Source organism: Oratosquilla oratoria, chromosome 41 (genome assembly GCF_046742065.1).
Source record: "Oratosquilla oratoria isolate Oo_2021 chromosome 41, ASM4674206v1, whole genome shotgun sequence".
NCBI classification, from domain to species: domain Eukaryota; kingdom Metazoa; phylum Arthropoda; class Malacostraca; order Stomatopoda; family Squillidae; genus Oratosquilla; species Oratosquilla oratoria.
In genome coordinates this window covers 23,874,197-23,893,741 of record NC_134817.1, presented here as the reverse complement: position 1 = coordinate 23,893,741, position 19,545 = coordinate 23,874,197, and positions in this window count along the sequence as shown.

Below are 19,545 nucleotides of genomic sequence, written 5' to 3'. Positions count from 1 at the left end.
AAAAGAAATAAATGAATAATTAAATAAATAAATAAATAGATAAAATAAAAATAAATGAACGAATAAGTAATAATAGATAAGTAAAAATGCAAATAAACAATATTAATGAATAAACAGATCCATAAATACACAAAAAACAATACATAAAAAAAAAAAAAAACTCTTTGGAAAGAAGAAGGTGCCCTGGCTTATCTCACCAGATACTCTGAGGCGCCACTTAGCTTCTTGCAGGATCGAACTTTTACGAAGATCTCGAAGTCCTCTCAAGAGGCCCTAAGAGTGACCCCTTCCCTTCCCTTCCCCCCTCCGCACCCCATCCCCCAAGAATCCCATCGAGTCTCCCAAGTCAGCCAGAGAGTCGCCGCCGTAGACATGTTAAGACCCTCTCTCTCACATCTCTCTCTCTCTCTCTCTCTCACACACACACACACATCTCTCTCCCTCTCTCACACACACACATCTCTCTCACATCTCTCCCTCTTACATCTCTCTCACATCTCTCTCTCTCCCAGGCTCCCCTTACCTTTAACCTACTTACCCTCATAAACCTCCTGAATCCGACACTTCCACGCCCTTTTACCCCTTCATCATCTTTCCCCTACACCCTTATCTCTTCCCTCTACTTCCCCTTTCTCCCCTCCAAACCCCTCCCGTGGGAGTGATACTTCACTCTCTCTCTCTCTCTCTCTCTCTCTCTCTCTCTCTCTCTCTCTCTCTCTCTCTCTCTCTCTCAAAAAAAAAAAAAAAAAAAAAAAAAAAAAATCCAAACACCTCCCTCTCCTCGCCTCCACTCTGGTATCCTTCCTTCTCCTTTCCTCCAGTAACCATCTGCTCCACTTCGATACTCCACCTCCCCCTCCGACCCTCCTCTTCCTCCAGACGGAGTCCGTCTCAAGTCTCCCCTCTGAGGCGAGCAGAAGCTTCCGACTCCAAAAGACTCAAAAGGTGATCACGAATACGCACATCACCCGAAAACAACACCGACGCCCTAAAGAAGGGATCCACGATCTCACATCTGCAGCAGAGCCGTCACGCCCCAGGCGACTCCTGAAGACGCACCTCGGGAGGTCGTGAAGGTCGACGTCCGGGCTCAGATCGCGATGTGGCCCTCGAACTCTAAGGTTTAGTTCCTTGGTTGGTGACGACCTGGTAGTCTTTCTGGATGCGGGAGTTCGAACTCTGTGGACCGAGACTTCGAGATCGGTTTGGTCGCTGCGTCGTTTCAGTGTAAATATGTACATAACTCTCCCCCTCATCCTCCTCATCATTCTCCTCTTCACCCTCCTCCTCCTCCTGCTCCTCCTCATCCTCATTTTCCTCTTCCCCCTCCTCCTCCTCCTCCTTCTCCATCTCAACATTTACATTTGGGTCAATACATATTCAGAAATAAATTCGAGCAAGTACATGTGGAACCAAAGTCTTGGGGTTCCAGATACCAATATTGATTTTCTGTAATGTAGGGGGAAAATTAAAAAAAGATATGAATGAAAAGAATTATATGGTTTATGACGATATGGTTTAATGTCACAAACTCACCCCTATCGGAAGGCTAGGACGGTGCCCTCACAGAGGACTTTATAGCGTGGAATTTAATGAACCATGCCCTTCGCTCAACTTCGCCGATGACAGGATTCGAACCGCCATCCCCTCGACTTTCGCCGCAAGTAACGACGTCCTAACCCGCTCAGCCAGCGAACCTCCCATATATCACTGTTTCTTCCACATATCTTAAAAAGAAACGTACAAGAATATTCTTGTAAAAATTAGATATAAATTATATATTTCATGATTAATGGTGGCTCTAATTTGTGTACCGAGTAGCGGGTTGGTTCCTCTCGCGTTTCACTCGACACGGACCGCGTTCGAACCCAGCAGCAGCAGGTGACTACCAACTCCCCTTGCTGCCCAAACACACAGGGCAAAGGTGGCGGTCTCAGAATAAATTACAAAATGCCGATTCCCATCCGTCTATCAGTAATGAAATAAATGATAAGATAAGTATATGAATAAACAGATAAATAGGTAATAAATACATATAGATAGATAAATATATAAATAAATAAAAAATATTCACAGTTAATCATGACCATATAAGGATCACTTGAGTGATCTTCTTCGTTCAATCCTCTTGGTGGGAGATCACGTCTGGCGTAGCTCAAGAAAGTCGTAGAGGTCCCTTAAAAAAAAAAAAATAATAATAAATAAATAAAACCAGACTTAAAGTTGAAAAATCTTGGACATGCGGACTTGAAGAAAAAAGAAAAAAAAAAAAAAAAAAAGAAAAAAAAAAAAAAAAAGGGCAAATAGTCCTTCCTCTGGAAGCAGCCAGCCAGGTCCATCCAATCAAGAAATGTACACACACGAGTTCTTTCTGCACAATCTAATGCATATCTCAATATCAAATGTTTTAATATTCTATAAGCACTTTATTCTTTTTTTGGTCAAAATCTCTGTTCCAGACCTATCGAGTAGCAAATGTTAACTAATATACCGTTATTATTACAGGGTAAGACAGTTAAAAAAAAAAAAAAATTCCTAAACGCATGAGGTCCCGTGACTCACGTGTTTTCTGACAAATATGTTTGTGACAAATATGTCTGTGACAAGTGTCTGCGACAAATATGTCTGTGACAAATACGTCTGTGACATATGTCTGACAAATATGTTAATGTTGAGCCGTTGTTCAGAAATGCATCGTGTATATTGGATATCCAAATAGCTCTTAAATTTAACTAGAAATAGCCAATGGAGTTGATCAAGAAGGATTTTGGTCGCTTGAGGACAAGTCCCGCACCCCCACACTCACCCCCACTCCACACACACTCACCCCCACCCCCACATACTCACCCCCACCTACCTCACACATACTCACTCCCACCCCCACACTCACCCCCCACCCCCACACACTCACCCCACCCCACACAACCACCCCCACCCCCACACACTCACCCCACCCCCACCCCACACACACTCACCCCCACCCCCCACACACCACCACCCCCCACACACACCACACACACTCACCCCCCTACACACACACACACACACACACACACACACACACACACACACACGACTCGACTCGACACGACTCGGTGGCCCGCAGCTCCTGGTTCGAATCCTGCCCAGGGCCGAAATTATTTCGGTACTGCTGCGCTTCGGGTAGTTACTCTGATTCTCGTGGGCGGGGAGTTGTGTGTGTGTGTGTGTGTGTGCAAGGTCATAGCATTACCCATAGATCGGACCTACGAGCTCTGAGCTCTCTTCCGGGAGGGAAATAGCTGTCGATCACGAGTCCAACACGTGATCCAAAGACCAAGTGAATACACACCGAACGAGACAGTTTCATGACAACCGAAAAGAAAAGAAAAAATGACTGAAATTGCCACTGGGGCTGATGACAAGAGGATCATTTCAACTAATATATAAATGAATATATAAGTAAATAGATAAATGAATAGATGAATAAATAAATTAACAAATAAATAAATAAATAAATAAATAAATCAACAAATAAATAATATAGATAAATGAATATATGAATAAATAAATGAATAAATAAATAAATAATGAAATAATTAAATCAACAATTAAATAATAGATAAATAAATGAATAAATTATTAAATAAACAGATGAATGAATAAATGAATAAATAAGTTTCTGGCGCCGTTTGAAAATGACTTCTTCATTATGATAGTTTACCTTCAGCAGAATGAAACCGCAAAAATTAATCGGCAAAAAATCTTTAAAAAAAAAAAATATATATATATATATATATATATATATATATATATATATATATATAATAATAATAATAATGATAATAATAATGTTCCAAATTGTTTGATAACAAAGCCTCAGGTCCACTTTAAACGAATAAAATCGCCTGGCATCGGACAGAACAAAATCTATAGAGACAGATATCGTATCAAAGGGAGTGAAACAAGACAATGGAAGCTACCTCGCATAGACTTGGACGAAGCGTAACACACGATAGCAAGATGACTGAAGCGTATCCGAGAGAAAGGCCTCTCGCATTCCAGAGAACGTCTTCTGGAACGTTCCGAGCTGTCACTAGAGCCAAGAGGGAACTACGTCGCGGAGTCGGTTTACCCGCATTGTTAAATGTAAACAGAGAACAATTCATGACAAGGGCTCTGCAATACGGGACCTTCCAAGACACACACACACACACACACACACACACACACACACACACACACACACACACACACACACTCACACATACACACACACGCACACACCGTCGCTCACCATGGTTCTCTCCTGTAGACTTGAGGAGAGGAGGAAGAGTTCGCAGAACGATGATGATATTTATCTTCTTTTCTGAAGACCTGTGCCTTGCTGTGTCTTGCTACATCGCTTCTGGCCTAGGCCGTGGGATGGCACATTAATCAACAAGGAGCTAAGATAAAAGGAGAAACAAATGGGAGAGGGATGGGAGGATAGCTGGAGGCTTTGGATTACAAAGGCGGAGCATGCCGACAGGAGACCTTTTGGTCCATATCTAGGTCGGATGCGAAAAAATCATAATAATAATAAATAAATAAATAAATAAATAAAAACTATAATAATGTAAATAATAAATAAAATACATAAATAAATGCATAGGTATAGTTAAATAATAAACAAACAGGTAAATAGTAAATAATAATAAATTGACATAACTAATAATGGCCTTTATAAACGGGAAGAGAAATTTTGGTATATGTATGTATGTATGTATGTATGTATGTGAAGACTACCCACGCCCTCTTTCGGGTCAAGTGTTTTCTTAGGACCAAGGATGAGCATTATTTTCGAGGTCCTCCTCGGACACCTACACCCTACTTCAGCTGTTCTTCCGAGGAGTTCTTCCTTAGGTCAGTGACCCCAGTTCTCAGGTAACGAGGAGAGTTCCTCCTCTGTTCCAAGAAAGAAACAGTAACACAGACTGCAATGCACACACACACACACACACACACACACACACACACACACACACACACACACACACACACACAGAAACACAAAATGCACCAAAGTTCTCAAGATTCGTTACTATTCACAGTGCAATGTACAAAGTATTGATTACTTTGTACACGACATCAACATATGTCTGTGCAATGACATAGTTTATCTTCAGCGGTATTCTTCTTAAGTGTAGTAACTAATGACCCCAATTCGTAACTCGCCGCATGAGCAGTAACTGCTATCACCGTAACTCCCTCACAACAACTTTGCAACCATCATTTAGTGCGTTACACTACATATAACACACTAAATACATGCATGAAATAAAAGTGTAAAACAAAATCCACTAAATAATTTTGGTTGGCTTTAATGTTTTTTTTTTTTTTTTTTTTTTTTTTTTTTTTAAGGGACCTCTGCGACTTTCTTGAGCCACGCCAGACGTGATCTCCCTCCAAGAGGATCGAACGAAGATCACTCAAGTAACAAAGATCCCATCACCTCCTCCACCTCTACCTTGAGGACGAGGTCAAGTATCACTGTCCGCTCTTGAATTCGCCTTTCTTGGGTCCTGCGGGTTTACTGAGGTCAACCGTATGGAATGGGGATATTTGTACGCTACCAGATTAAAACTAGTTATTCTATATTTACAAAACTAATCATTCGAAGATATGCGATAGCTAACCTACAGGTTAACGGAGACACTATAATAAAAAATAGTTTATTCTTCTTCTAGATTCTTCTTAGGCGCGTGTGCCAAAAGATAACCATGCTGCAATAGCCTAGAGCAGTGGTTCCCAACCCCAGGGTCGCGAGGGTGTTTTTGAGGGTCGCCAGAGGGTCTTTTTTAACTTTTTTTTTTCATTCAAGTTTCAAATGTATTTAAATTCATTGTGCTAGTAAATATAAACTGAACTATAAAAACGAAAGTTTATAAACATTATACAAGTACGTAGAAATATAACATGAAATGGTTGAATTTATTATTACAATTAGGGTCGCGACTCCAGGCTAAGAGTGGATTTAGGGTCGCAGCCAAAAAAGGTTGGGAAACACTGGCCTAGAGGGACGTGAACAGCGAGCTCTGGAGTCTTGTTAAAGATAAAATTCCCTTTTGGCTCTTCCGCTTATGAGCTCCCAACTCATCTTATCTTTTCAGCAAAAAAATAAACACAGCGGTAGTATTCCAGCCTTTGACTTCCAGGATTAGACTGACATGGCCTCGAGGTGTCCTGGAATCGTTTACATGGGTTTTATAAAAACTGTTATCTTCCCAGCAAGAAAATAAACACAGTGTGGTAGTATTCCAGCTTTCGACTTCCAGGATTAGACTGCCATGGCCTCAAGGTGTCCTGGAATCATTTATATGGGATCTATAAAACCTAAACTCAGAATCTAGGCGTAAAAACTTAAGGAGGGAGAGATACACTGAAAGTTTCATGGTGCAGATCAATCATGGATCCCTCCTTCTACCTAAGGGCAATCTCTCTGGTCATGTATCACATCAACCCTGACTAAAGGGAGGAGTATTACGGTACATGAACTCCCACATACATTCTCTAATGACTTCTGCCTTTGGACACTTCTCTTCCAGAGATCACGTACTACAGAACGTGATACACCATCCGTTTCGTTACGCAAGGCCGCTTACTCCTTAATATGACGGTCCTGTTCTGAACTACCACAAGATTCGTTTACTAGTATTGAATGTTACAAGTTCATAAAGACAACAGCACATACACACACACATACACACGGGACACCATGAGCATAGCTCCCATTCCCGTAAGATATAACTAGGTAAATACAACTAGGTAATACACACACACACATACACACACACGGGACACCATGAGCATCCCCTTCCCGTAAGATATAACTAGATAAATACACCTAGGTAACACGCACGCACGCACGCACGCACACACACACACACACACACACATACAAAGCTATGAAAGGAGTATGCACCATCAAGAGTGATTATCTCTGTTCTGTTCTTACACCCTCCAACTCCTGTCCGACTTCTTCCTCTACCCAGCCTTGAACTATTAACCCCATTTCTCAATCTCATTTAAAACTTATTCATTTCGAGAGCAATCATTCGCACTTAATGGCTCCTATCTCCCACTCTTCCTCTAAACCCGACCTACCACAGAATTATACGCTCTTCCAAAATCATCCCAAGCCAGCAATGATGAAAGGACCTTAAAGGAGTTTGGTTCATATTTCACAAGCAATGTAAACCCGGATTCTCGCGTTTCTACTTAGTTCCTGGTGAGCTCTCATTCCAGGGTTATCATTTGCCCCGGTAACGAGTCCGCTCTTCGTGTGTGGCGAACTCTCGTTCGTTATTAATTAAACAAACGGAATCTAAAGACTTTGTGTCTCAGTTCATCTCCCTTTAGTTCCTATCTTCTCTCCAGCCTCGCTATCTCTTATCTCCCTCTCCTTTTCTCACACCTGATAAGAGCTCACCGTGTTTACGACGAATACCTGCCATCCCACGGGTCAACTGCTGTAATTCCAAGTCACTTGGCTGCTGATTCACCATCCTCGCGTGGAATGCGTCCGGCGGCCAAATTGTCCCCGAAAATCAAAGCAACTGTTGCAAAGACCTCTGGTACATATGCAGAAAGCTTTCATATTCCCACGGCACGCAACAGAAAACTGTTTAATTCTTTCTTCCGCTTCCTTTGATCTCTTTCGGGCCAAGGCGAACAGAAGCAGTGGCACCACATACATGTACAGTGCGTGGCAGCGTCACGAGCTGGCTTCATTCCTTCTCCCAAGCAGTCGAAAGCCCCCACCCCACCCCACCCCAACGCCAAACTCCCAGACCTTCTGGTTCTGGAGATTCGATGTGTCTGCTTCGAATAGTGGCTACACGGCTGGAACTCCAGGCAGGTCCCGTCTCGACGACTCCCCCAAATTTAAGCGGGAATAGGGGATAGGGGTGAGACTTGAAGTCTGACAGGGGGTGCCTGGTGGGGTGGGGGTAGGGGGTTGGGAAGGGGGAGAAGAGGTCGTCATCTCTACCCCAGAAGCTAGACAACAACAAAAATAACAAGAACAAAAATAACAACAACAACAACAACAACAAGAGCAGTATCCTTCTACTATTGCTACGCTTAGGGCCAAAATTCTAAGTCCATCCAAAATTACATTTTCTATACACATTGTAATCATTTTCTATAGTAATTAAACTAACCTTATTTAGAACATAAGAACTTAAGTGAGGGAAACTGCAAGAGTTACAGATTGGATGAGACTGCAAGAGACCATAAGGCTTACACTTGGGAGTCCTATGTCCACTACCACGTATTATCCACATCCATAGTTATCTAATCTCTTAAAATAACTTCTAGTTTCAGCACTCTCTACATGGTTACTAAGTCTATTCCATTCTTTAATCACTCTATTGGTAAACCAGTTCTTGTTTATTTCAATTTTCAAAATAAATTTGCCCAATTTAGGAAAAAGACAATTTTTACTTGAAAACCAATTGATCGTTCCCATGGTAGTTATGATGTCCTTAACTGGAGGGGTTTTATTCTGGCTAAATACAGACGATTCTATTCAGCTCGTGGGTCAGACCTACGACTAGTCTGGGTCCTGTTGATGGAGGGTCGCTATAGCGAAGGCAAACTGTACTTTATCGTTGGTAACCAGCGTTTCTATCCTTGGGAATAAAACCGTAGCCAAGAGGTGGTTAAGCCCCAGTCACGCTGTCACGAATCTCGTCAAATGTTGTGAATTCGAAAACCTGCAGTTCGACTTCGCCCACAGTATTCTAGACTTCACTAAAGATAATTCAACAATGATGCTAACATCCGTCTAGGTTTAAGTTCTCTTAATTCGTCATTCAGCTTCTCAACATATGACGCAAAGGTGATTTGACATTTGGAGATTCGAAAAATCAAAAATTGTAAACAAAGTCATTTCTACTCAAACGAACTCACTCGAGTCGTGACGGCGTGACCGGAGATTAAAGGAGAGATTTAAGGAAGGAAGGACGGGAAGTAGTGATCACCATTTCTCCTGTAAGTGGAAACGAATTTCCAATCATAGAAGACTACTGCGTTACTCTGGTCCGTAAGGGTAAAGTCGAGCTTCCCCTAAAGTACTGACAGCATTTAAAACTTATATAATCCATTCTCCCATACTGGATCGTGGTCTGGGAGTTTTTAAAGTGGTACGCTAAGACACACATGTTTTGGTTTTACATTTTCAGTACACAAAAATTCCCAAACCTTTTGAATTCCTTTTCGTGTATTTTGTGAATCAAAGGCCGGGTCCTTCCTCAGCCCTCGCACTTACGAAATTTTGTAAATCAAATGCTTTACGGTGTAGAGAAAAAGGGAATGAAATGATCTAAATCAAGTGTATTCTGGTGTAGAGATGAAATTGTTTTTCAACCCAATCTTCACCGTTGTATATCACCCCGTCAATTACATCATCACCAGGAAGAAGAGGAAGACGAAGAAGAAGAAGAAGAAGAAGAAGAAGAAGAAGAAAAGGAGAAGAAAAAGAGGAAGACGAAGAAAAGGATGAAGAAGAGGACGAAGTAGAAGAAAATGAAGTAGAAGAAAAAGAAGACAAAGAAGAGGACGAAGAAGAAAAAGAAGAAGAAGAAGAAGAGGAAAAAGAAGAAGGAGGAGAAGAGGAAGAAGACGAAGAAGAAAAAGAAGAAGAAAAAGAAGAAGAAAAAAGAAGACAAAGAAGAGGACGAAGAAGAAGGAGAAGAGGAAGAAGATGACGGAAAGGAAGAAAAAGAAGAAGAAAAAGAAGAAGAAAAAGAAGGAGGAGAAGAGGAAGAAGACGACGGAAAGGAAGAAAAAGAAGAGGAAAAGGAAGGAGAAGGAGAGTAAGAAGATTCGTTGCCTGACGAACAAAATGGAGGAGCCTCCGCCGTGGACACTCACTGGGAAAACAAAATCGGTTCAGGTGAGCCGTTACAGAGTTCTCTACAGACAACTCAAGGAATAAACTATAGGTTTTTTCCCTCTCCAAGAGCCTTCGGATGGAAAGTAAGAAAAGTTTTGAAGACGGTACCACTGGGCATCGTTGATCGGCACACAAACTTTACACGAAAAGTTTCGCAGCCAATATATCGCGCATCTTAAAAAAAAAAAAAAAAAAAGAGAGAGAGAGAGAGAGAGAGAGAGAGAGAGAGAGAGAGAGAGAGAGAGAGAGAGAGAGAGAGAGAGAGAAGTAATGCTATTCGTTTTCGTATTTGGGGATTTTTTTTTTTTTTAGCCGAGGTTTTTCTTCAAACCCTTTCGCTTCTCAAAATATTTTTTCCTTCGACTGAATAAGCAGTGAGCAATAGCTAAAATTCGGTAAGTACTTAACTCTTAAGGAAAATAACATTGAAAATAAAAATAATAATAATAATGAATAATGACAAGAGAGACAAGAAGAAGGGAGTAGGAAATTGGAGGAAGGAAGGAAGCGTAAAAGAACAGAACAAATATAAGACAGAAATTAAAGAAAAGAAGGAATAGAGACGAAGAAAAAGGGATATGACACGGCTTAGGCAAGAGAAAATATAAAGAGAAAACGGAAGAAAAGAATGTAAAACGAAATCAAAGGAATATTGGTGAAGGATTTGAAATGTGGAGAAAGATGAAGGGGAGCGGCATTATGGGAGTCCCTGACAGGAGTGGGCTTTCAAAGGTACTTCCAATATATGTATGTATATATATATATATATATATATATATATATATATATGTATATATATATATATATATATATATTCTGTTAAAAACGACAGCAAAAGAATTATTGATTAGTTTTTTCCGTGAGCTCTCAAGCTTGCGAAAAGTAGATTTTTGGTAGGGGGAAAGGGAGTAAATCAGATTTCCAAAATTCATAGGAAACACAAAAGTTATAATAGACACAAAAGTATAGTACACAATAAACACAATACAAGAAATTAATACAAGAAATACAGCAAAAAACAAAATACAAGCACAACAAAATAGTTATCAAGACGTTTCGCAGATCTTTCTGCATCCTCAGTTGAAGTGAAAAGAAAGGGAAAGGGAGCATATTTTAAATGAAATGGGAAGCACGGGGAGAAGTCACCGTGTTGCAACTGGGGGAAGTCACACGCAGGACCACAAACACTGGGAGAGATCACAAGTTGGCGGAAATGGTACTCGGGGAGGTCACTCCCGGGTTCGGCGCCAATCTGCTTCTCAGTCTTTGGGAACGACGTATGGTAGGAAGTTCTTCCCTTTCGCGGGGAATGGGGAGCCTCTGGGAAGGAGAGCCCGATGTCTTGGGATTGTCCATCTGGCTCCTCCGAACAGGTTTCATGCTAGGGAGGAGGGCGAAATCATTTACCTGCCTATTAATGGCAGGTTGCAGCTCCTTTATCCATATGGCTTCCAAGATAGCCAAGCGCTGAGGGTCCTCTTCTTTTGCCACAACTTCGGTGTTTTTTACCATAGTCTCCCTATCGAGGTGGCGTCGATGCTGGGTCCAGTGGTGTTGCTTGGGTCCTCCGTGTTGCAAGTGCATGGTGATTCTTCTAGATAATGTGGTGGTCGTCCTTCCCACGTAGACAGAAAGGGGCGTGCAGTCCTCCTCTGGGCATGTGAATTTATATACTACGTGGGATTGACGAACCTCCTGGGGTTCTGGAGCGGGGTTGTTCCTTAAAAGTAGAGAAGAGGTCTTTCTACTTTTGTAAAAGATTGTGAAGGACAATTTATCACTTTCTTTTTTGGGGACAACATTTCTATAGATTATGTTCTTTATAATCTTTTCATCCTCCTTGTATTTGGTAGACATGCAAGCTTTGTAGAACACCTTAATTGCGGTCCCTTCGTGTCCTACTGTAGTCGGTCGTGTTTGTTTATACCAATTGTCGATCACTCTGCGAAGATTGGCTTGGACCTCGTGATTCGTGTAACCATTGTTGATAAGGAGTTGGAGGACCCGATCAAACTCTTTTTGAGTGTCACTCCAAGAAGAACAGTGGCTGAGGGCTCTTCTGAAAAAGGCGCTAATGGTGGCGTCTTTGTACCTCTGAGGACACTCGCTCTCTCCATTCATGCACAGTCCGGGATTGGTTTCTTTGACGTAGACACTATAAGAAAAAGAAGGACAATTAGTCTGCTTGAGTAGGACGTCCAGGAAGGGGAGGGAACCCCCTTCACTGTGCTCTACGGTGAAGTTAAGTCCCGACACCTCCATGAACTTCCCCCTCAATTGATCAATTTCAGAAAGGGAGTCAGTTTTTACAAATATATCATCTATATATCTGCAATAAAGGCTAGGTTTTTCAATTTGACTAAAAATAAATTCCTCTACAGTTCCCATGAAAAAATTGGCAAACAGAACACCAATTTTTTCATGGGAACTGTAGAGGAATTTATTTTTAGTCAAATTGAAAAACCTAGCCTACAGTTCCCATGAAAAAATTGGCAAACAGAACACCAATTTTTTCATGGGAACTGTAGAGGAATTTATTTTTAGTCAAATTGAAAAACCTAGCCTACAGTTCCCATGAAAAAATTGGCAAACAGAACACCAATTTTTTCATGGGAACTGTAGAGGAATTTATTTTTAGTCAAATTGAAAAACCTAGCCTTTATTGCAGATATATAGATGATATATTTGTAAAAACTGACTCCCTTTCTGAAATTGATCAATTGAGGGGGAAGTTCATGGAGGTGTCGGGACTTAACTTCACCGTAGAGCACAGTGAAGGGGGTTCCCTCCCCTTCCTGGACGTCCTACTCAAGCAGACTAATTGTCCTTCTTTTTCTTATAGTGTCTACGTCAAAGAAACCAATCCCGGACTGTGCATGAATGGAGAGAGCGAGTGTCCTCAGAGGTACAAAGACGCCACCATTAGCGCCTTTTTCAGAAGAGCCCTCAGCCACTGTTCTTCTTGGAGTGACACTCAAAAAGAGTTTGATCGGGTCCTCCAACTCCTTATCAACAATGGTTACACGAATCACGAGGTCCAAGCCAATCTTCGCAGAGTGATCGACAATTGGTATAAACAAACACGACCGACTACAGTAGGACACGAAGGGACCGCAATTAAGGTGTTCTACAAAGCTTGCATGTCTACCAAATACAAGGAGGATGAAAAGATTATAAAGAACATAATCTATAGAAATGTTGTCCCCAAAAAAGAAAGTGATAAATTGTCCTTCACAATCTTTTACAAAAGTAGAAAGACCTCTTCTCTACTTTTAAGGAACAACCCCGCTCCAGAACCCCAGGAGGTTCGTCAATCCCACGTAGTATATAAATACACATGCCCAGAGGAGGACTGCACGCCCCTTTCTGTCTACGTGGGAAGGACGACCACCACATTATCTAGAAGAATCACCATGCACTTGCAACACGGAGGACCCAAGCAACACCACTGGACCCAGCATCGACGCCACCTCGATAGGGAGACTATGGTAAAAAACACCGAAGTTGTGGCAAAAGAAGAGGACCCTCAGCGCTTGGCTATCTTGGAAGCCATATGGATAAAGGAGCTGCAACCTGCCATTAATAGGCAGGTAAATGATTTCGCCCTCCTCCCTAGCATGAAACCTGTTCGGAGGAGCCAGATGGACAATCCCAAGACATCGGGCTCTCCTTCCCAGAGGCTCCCCATTCCCCGCGAAAGGGAAGAACTTCCTACCATACGTCGTTCCCAAAGACTGAGAAGCAGATTGGCGCCGAACCCGGGAGTGACCTCCCCGAGTACCATTTCCGCCAACTTGTGATCTCTCCCAGTGTTTGTGGTCCTGCGTGTGACTTCCCCCAGTTGCAACACGGTGACTTCTCCCCGTGCTTCCCATTTCATTTAAAATATGCTCCCTTTCCCTTTCTTTTCACTTCAACTGAGGATGCAGAAAGATCTGCGAAACGTCTTGATAACTATTTTGTTGTGCTTGTATTTTGTTTTTTGCTGTATTTCTTGTATTAATTTCTTGTATTGTGTTTATTGTGTACTATACTTTTGTGTCTATTATAACTTTTGTGTTTCCTATGAATTTTGGAAATCTGATTTACTCCCTTTCCCCCTACCAAAAATCTACTTTTCGCAAGCTTGAGAGCTCACGGAAAAAACTAATCAATAATTCTTTTGCTGTCGTTTTTAACAGAATATGCCTCAGAGAGAATCTCCTGCCACGCTTCACCAATATATATATATATATATATATATATGTATATATATATATATATATATATATATATATATATATGTATATATATATATATATATATATATATATGTATATATATAATACATATATATCATATATATATATATATATATATATATATATTATATATATATATATGTGTGTGTGTGTGTGTGTGTGTGTGTGTGTGTGTATCTATATGTATATAATATTTTTTTTTTGGGGGGGGGCTGTACCGGATGACAGAATAACATTACCCACCTGACCATTTTCGTGACACGACACACGAAGGCCCCAAGCAGGACGACTGACCCCGACCTTGTGTCATAACTCCAGTCAATGTTTGCTTAACTTTGACGGCGAGTTTGTACCGCCTAGATTCACCTGTTCACATCCCTCTATGTTTAATTTGTTATTCAAAAGTCAACCCGTTGTTATGAGGGAGCCGGTTTCCACTTATGCAGAGGCTAAAGTCAACTAGACCGCTCAGTATGCTGCCATGCTAGTTCCCTGATCGAATCCTGGAAATGGCAGTGTGCTATTTCGTTTCCTTTGGGTCTGGAAGAATTTCCGAACGTTTTCCCTCACTTTCCAGGATCTGGAAGTCGTGTGACTTGGATGTATTCCATGTCTTTCACTATTTCGATTTTTTTATCTTTTATTTTTATATTTTATCATTCTTTTGGTTGTGTCAGGAGATTTTATTCCACTGAGGGGATGGAGATGACGAAGAGTCCCTCTATCTATGGAAAAGCTTTTTTCGTCATGACCAAAAACCTCAGAGGAATGAAATTGTCCGACATTAATCTGACTGATGACTTATTATTACCCCAGTCGACACCATCGCTCCCACCAACAGAAACCCTCTATTTCACTCCTCAAAAATCGTAACTTCACTTATGAAAAAAAATGACCATAAAAGAAAATATGCATACCTGAAGTCGCCGAGCGGCCCTGAAGGCAGCAGACTGCGCAACAACAAGAGCGACAACAGAACCTTCACAGATCGTGGCGTTCCTGCTCCAGTCCTTCCCTTTCATCCGTCCACGTTCTCTTCTTGCGCCTCTCGCCAAGGTCGCGGTTAGAGTGAAAGAAAGACGAAGGGGAGGAAAACCCTTATTGGCTTCGTCTGCCGGACTCTTTGCGGATTCCTGCAGACCCTCGGGGCGTTTCGGGTTCTTTGCATTTTGAGTGCGTGTCTTTCTTTCTTTTTCCTTTTTTTTTTTTTCCTACGACTCGAAGTCTTTGACGTTGAGCGAATTCAAATGTGCGTGTAAGAGCGACTATGCATGAACGTGTGAGAGAGAGAGAGAGAGAGAGAGAGAGAGAGAGACCTTGAAAAGCCCTCCTGCTCATGACAGTTTAATTTCAGTTCCGTAAGGCCAAATGTACTTCGAGTTATTACTCGAAAAATGTCGGTTTGGATGATGACATGAAGTTTCAACGTGGAAGATGAAGACACTAAAGTGACCAAACCTTCGCAGTGATACAAAAATAGAATAAAATAAAATAAATAAATAAAGACATAAGAATTAATAAAAGTTAAATACATCAATAAATGAAACCCCAAACACACACATAAAACAAAGGTCAGATTAAAAAAAAATAATAATCTATGCAGGATCAATTCCATTATGGTAAACAGGTTGTTTATAAACACTCCTGATCCGGTAGAATATTCATGAAAATTTATGGAGCCTAATCGTTGTGAAATACGGTAATTGGTTAAAACAGTGCCGTGATAAATTCAAGCATTAACTCACGATAAAATCGTTTAGGTCAGACCCAACACATCAAGGTATTTTTTTCTCTCAGTTTGGGGGGGGGGCCGAGGGAGCCGAGAAAGTGGAGAAAGCAAATCATAGAAAGAAAAAAGAGGAGAAAGAGTAGAATGTGGAAAGAGTAGAAAGAGTAGAAAAGAGGAGAAAGGAAGATGGATATAATAATGGGGATATGAGTTTAGTACAGCAAACTAAGGTGCAGGTTCAGGTGTGAATAAAGCCGTAGGTGAAGGTGAAGGTGTAGGTTTAAGATATAATTAAAAGGAAAAAGTATAAGTGAACATGAAAAATATGGGTTAAGGTATAGGTGAGGTGCTGGCATAGAGGTATATATAGACATATAGACCTAAGTGAAGGTATAGACCCAAGTGAAGATCTAGACCTAGGTGAGGGTATAGACATAATTGAAGGTACCCTAGGTGAAGGTATAGACCAAAGTGAAGGTACAGACCTAGGTGAAGGTATAGACCTAAGTGAAGTTGTACCCCTAGGTGAAGGTAGAGACCAAGGTGAAAGTATAGACCTAGGTGAAGGTATGGACCTAGGTGAAGGTATAACCCAAGGTGAAGATATAGCCGTAGGTGAAGGTACAGACCTAGGTGAAGGTACAGACCAAGGTGAAGGTACAGACCTAGGTGAACGTGTAGCCCTAGGTGAAGGTATAGACCTAGGTGAAGTTATAGACCCAGGTGAAGGTATAGACCTAAGTGAAGGTATAGACCTAGGTGAACGTGTAGCCCTGGGTGAATTTACAGATCTAGGTGAAGGCATAGTGAAGGTGGCGTATGTGAAGGCGTAGACTGAAATAGGGAAACAGAAAGATCGCAATACTGTTGTGTATGCAGCACACTATCTCTTAGGCAAACGAAAGCCACCCAATCCATCAGACACAAAGTCAGACTACAAAACTCGCCAACAAGTCTGTGGGGGACAGGTTTGTAAACAAGAGTACAAAAGGATCCTCTCCGCTTCATCTATTGTTTGTTTATTCATTTATTAGTTTATTTATTTATCTATTCATTTGTTTATTGATTTACTTATTTAAATGTTTATGTTTATCTATTTACTTCTCTATCAATGTATCTGTATATTTATATATTCATTTGTAGTATTACAATTCGATGCTCATCGTCAGATATTGACAAAATAGTGATCATGCAGCGATGGTGGCACCTTCTCTCAGCCAACACAGGTACCAACCCACCCAACCGTTGTCCCAGGTTTCCTGCAGGACACCCACGGCCCCGAAGTAACCGGCAACAGCCATCAGATTATCCCCCGAAAGTTACTCAAAGGAGAAATATTGTGTTCCTTTTTGAGTATCGGAAGTTGTCGTCAAACTTTTTAATCAAGCTGTTCTTGATCACGATCTCGTCTTAACATAAGAACATAAGAATGACGGAGGCTGCAAGAGACCATAAGGCCTACACTAGGCAGTTCCACGTCCCTTACCACCTGCCATCCCCATCCATAATTGTCTTCATCTCTGTGTGACTGATCACTAATCCCTGATCGTTCTGATCTCCATCAGTCTTATGATTTCTCTTAAATAAACACCTAAGCAATGTTGTAATGCCTGCCATTTTTTTTATTCATTTATTAATATTCATTTGTTTATTAATATTCATGCTTTTTTTTCTTTTTACAAATTATTAATTATGTTTGTTTACTGTTTATCATTATCTCATATATTCATTTTATCTATTTATTCATCTATTTATTTAATCATCTTATTTTTCGCATCCGACCTAGCTATGGACCAAAAGGTCTCCTGTCGGTATGCTCCTTCTATGTAATCCTTTGTTCTTCTTCTTCTTTTATGTTCTACTTTCCTTTGTACGCATTTCCTTACCTCAGCTATTTCATATCCTCTTTCCTTGATCCTCGACGCGCGCTGGTCTGCCTCCCCCCACTCCCTCCCTCCCTCCCTCCCCTTCCTCGCGTGGAGAAACCTTACGTTGCCTCTCATAGCGGCAGAAATTTTTCTCAACTTTCGCAGTTATGTTGCCCTGTTTTTGAAATTCCACGTTTGTTTTGATGCTTTTATCCCTCTGTTGCCTGACGGGAAATGTGAATTTCTTTCTTCTGAAGCTGGGGTTGTGTGTCCTAAAGTAACACACACACACATATATATATATATATATATATATATATATATATACGTATATATATATATACATATATATATATATATATACATATATATATATATATATACATATATATATATACATATATACATATATATATATATATATACATATATATATATATATATACATATATATATATACATATATATATATATATATATATATATATATATATATATATATATATATATATATATATATATTCGTGAAGCGTGGCAGATTCTCTTTTAAGCATATTCTGTTGAAAACGACAGCAAATTCATTAGAAATTAATTTCTAATGAATTTGCCGTCGTTTTCAACAGAATATATATATATAATAATGATAATGATGACAATAATAATAATAATAATTATAATAATATTAATGATATAATAATAATAACATAAATAGTAATAATATTAATAATAAAAAAGATAAATGCACAGAATGACAATCTCATTAGATTTTGATTTGATTACATCCAACGATTTCATTCAGGCGTGAAGAAGTGTTCAGGATCATCTTAATTACGACAACACACTTTTAATCGTCATCTTACTTTACCACCGAACAATAGTAACACTCCACCCTATACTATGCAACACATCACGGAAGACTGCATTGTACACAACCACATACGCTAACAACACAATATACGCTCTATAAAGGATTTGTGGGTCCACCACGTTCCAGCCACGGCGCTCCTCAGGGACTGCTCGGCCAGACAGTCTAAGGAACAACAACAACAACATCAACAATAATCATCATAAGACTGAAGTGAATAACAACAACAACAACAACAACAATCATCGAAAGACTGAAGTGAATAACAACAACAATCATAGAAAGACTGAAGTGAATAACAACAACAATCATAGAAAGACTGAAGTGAATAACAACAATCATCGAAAGACTGAGTGAATAACAACAACAACAACAACAACAATCATCGAAAGACTGAAGTGAATAACAACAACAACATCCAACGAAAGACTGAAGTGAATCCTGGATACAGACAATACAGTAAACGATTCGTGTTTATTCCAAACTAATATTCTCCCTATTGTTCGGTGGTTGGCATCGTGGGCTGCTACACTGCAAACCCGATATCATGACCCACTTAGGGCTTTCAATGCATCATAATACCACAACTCGTTACTGTTCCCGTTGAGCAAGGTGTGTGTAAATGTGTGCATGTGTGTGTGTATGTGTGTGTGTGTGTGTGTGTGTGTGTGTGTGTGTGTGTGTGTGTGTGTGTGTGTATTCACCATGGTCTTTGGATCACGTGTTGGACTCGTGATCGACAACTATTTCCCTCGCGGAAGAGAGCTCAGAGCTCGTATGACCGATCTATGGGCAATGCACACACCCACACACACACCCAACTCCCCGCCCACGAAAGTTGGAGTAACGACTCGAAGCGCAGCGATACTGAAATTATTTCAGCCCTGGGCAGGATTCGAACCCGGACCGTCGTAGTGACAGTC